The 2127-nt window shown below is 63.0% G+C and overlaps 1 protein-coding gene across 5 annotated transcripts in view; it reads left to right on the top strand.

The window, feature by feature from the left end:
• Positions 1 to 1108: 1108 nt before the first annotated feature.
• Positions 1109 to 2127, top strand: part of KMT5B (lysine methyltransferase 5B) — a 58792-nt gene continuing 57773 nt past the window's right edge. Inside the window, exons 1-2 of one of the 5 annotated variants that reach the window (XM_027090681.1) lie at positions 1109 to 1815; positions 1990 to 2088. The gene's annotated coding sequence lies outside the window, so the exon portion shown is untranslated. The remainder of the gene's footprint in view (positions 1816 to 1989; positions 2089 to 2127) is intronic. The other 4 variants (XM_027090679.1, XM_027090677.1, XM_027090682.1 and 1 more) reach the window with 4 other exon arrangements.

Raw genomic sequence — 2127 nt, 5'->3', positions numbered from 1 at the left:
TCCCCAGGGGGGAGGGGGAGGGCAACGGGAGGAGCTCTGTTTTGTAAGATCTAGACCTCCCTTCACCTCTTGTTAGATACATGCCCTCAGCAAATCACTGGGCCTCAGTTTCCCATCCGTGGAAGGGGTAACAAGCATCATGTCTGCCACCCAAGGTCAAGGAGGAGGGAAAATGGGGTAAGCGCTTGTGTTGGTGGTCGGTGTTCATTGGACCACAGACCTTGTGGTCATCCACACTCTCCAATGAAGCATACTTTCTGGTGTGCCTACTCTGTGCCAGGCCCTGGGGATGGCAGGAACCCATGGCAGACGTGGGTCTCTTCCCGGAACCGAAGTACGGGCCTGTGCTGCCCGCCTCCTCTTTGCATGACCACGCTGGACCTCCGGAAGCCTCAGGCTGTTTACCACCCCTCCCCCACCCAGGTGCACTTGTTGGGCTCACCTTTCCTAACCACTCCCTTTTCCACTCTTCCGGTTGGGGGAGACCTTTAGGCATCTGCCCAGCTTGTGGTCACCTCAACTTCTTGACGTCTGAGCTTTTGACCAGAGTACTGGATAAGGGCTCTGGCTCAAGCCCTGACTGGCTGTCTTAGAGGTCACCTAACCTCTCTGTGCTTCAGCTTCCCTTCGTATAAAATGGGGAAAACGGTCCCCACCTCCTGGGGGTCGTTGTAAGGAGTAAACGAGATAGGGCACCAAAGCTTGAGGACGGTGCCTGGTATCCAGTAAAGGCTGTCATACATGTTACTCTCATCGTTATTTTGTAGTCATTATCATCAACTGCAGGATCCAAAGGGCGAGGCTTCGCACTCTCCCAGCAGGGCAGCACCCGGCCCGTGTGAGCCTCTGGGCAACTTCCCCACCAGCCTAAAGCTCCTGGAGGGAGCTGCATTCTTGGTACCGGCACTGCCCAACTAGAGCGAGAAGCTGAAAAACCCGTTTCTCGGAAAGCCCGGCACACAGTAGGTGCTCAAGAAATAGCCGGTTGACACTAGGAAGCCAGTGGCCCGATTAATGCAGGCTCACTCCCCCTCCCTCCCTCCCTCCCACACTAAGCGGTGTAACGCTCAGGCTGCCCACATGGTCTTTAAGGGTGTATCTGCTTCCAATGACACCCATTCCCACAACAAAGAGGCTCGCCTCCGTGGGGCCACCTCCCCTAGGCGCACCCGGGAGGCGCCGTGGGCGAGGAGCCTGCCCATTCCCCAGGGCTGTCCCCGGTGGGTGCAGCTGCGCCAGGGACCGAGTGTCGAAGGCGGCCTCGCGGGGCCCGGGTACGTAGGGAAGCCTGAGATCCGGGTGGCGCCCCAGGGACGCGCGGCGGCACCGCCTCCAGTCGCAATTTAAAGGGCAGCGAGGAGCGGAGGGATCCCTGCCGACTGCTCAACACGGATCCCTCCGCCGCGAGCGAAGCGAAGCAACGACTCACTTCATCCCCTCAAAATTCGCTTTTTGTTCCTCCGCCGCGGGAGCACCCGGCGGGGAACTCATTTCTTTCTCGGGTTTCTCCGCCTCCCCCTACCCCTGGTCCCGTAAAAGCAACAGAGGCGTCCAGAGCGGTACGAGCCGAAGTGGTGTCCCTCCGCCTGGCCGCGGGAACTCCTTTTCGTGTCCTTCCACCGTTCCCGGGCGGCGTCCGAGCGGCTCACCGGGGGCGGCGACGCGTCTGCGGCGCGGGCGGTGAGGCTCCGGGGCTATGAGGTGAGGGCGCCCAGGCACCGGAGGCGGCACGCGCGGCGCCAGGACTCAGAACGCGGAGCCCCCAGGCCAGCGGCTGCCTTTTGCACCCCGAGGCCGCGCGAGAGGAGAGGCGAGGTGAGGCCCGTGGCGCGGGGGCGCGGGGGCGCGGTGGGGGCGGGGGGCTCCGGCCGCGGCTGGGACTCATTTCCCGACAGCGGATGGAGCGGGCGGTGCTGCGGCTGGGGCCGCCATCTTGGATTTTACTCTCCATTTTTCTCTGGAATTATTTTTGGTGATTAATATTCTTAGGGGACGGGGAAGTGTCGCCGGGCAGCGCGGGCCCCTCAGCGCAACGGCGGGGCGGCGGGGCCTCGACGCGCCCCAAGGAGGAGCGGGCAGCGCCCGGCGGTGAGCGGGGGGCGGGCGCCGGTGCGGGGGGCGCAGGGG

This window comes from Aethalodelphis obliquidens, unplaced genomic scaffold (assembly GCF_003676395.1).
Source record: "Aethalodelphis obliquidens isolate GAN/ISIS:26980383/991018 unplaced genomic scaffold, ASM367639v1 scaffold69, whole genome shotgun sequence".
NCBI lineage: Eukaryota > Metazoa > Chordata > Mammalia > Artiodactyla > Delphinidae > Aethalodelphis > Aethalodelphis obliquidens.
Note: the sequence above shows the minus strand (reverse complement) of the source record. Positions and strands in the feature narration are given on the sequence as shown.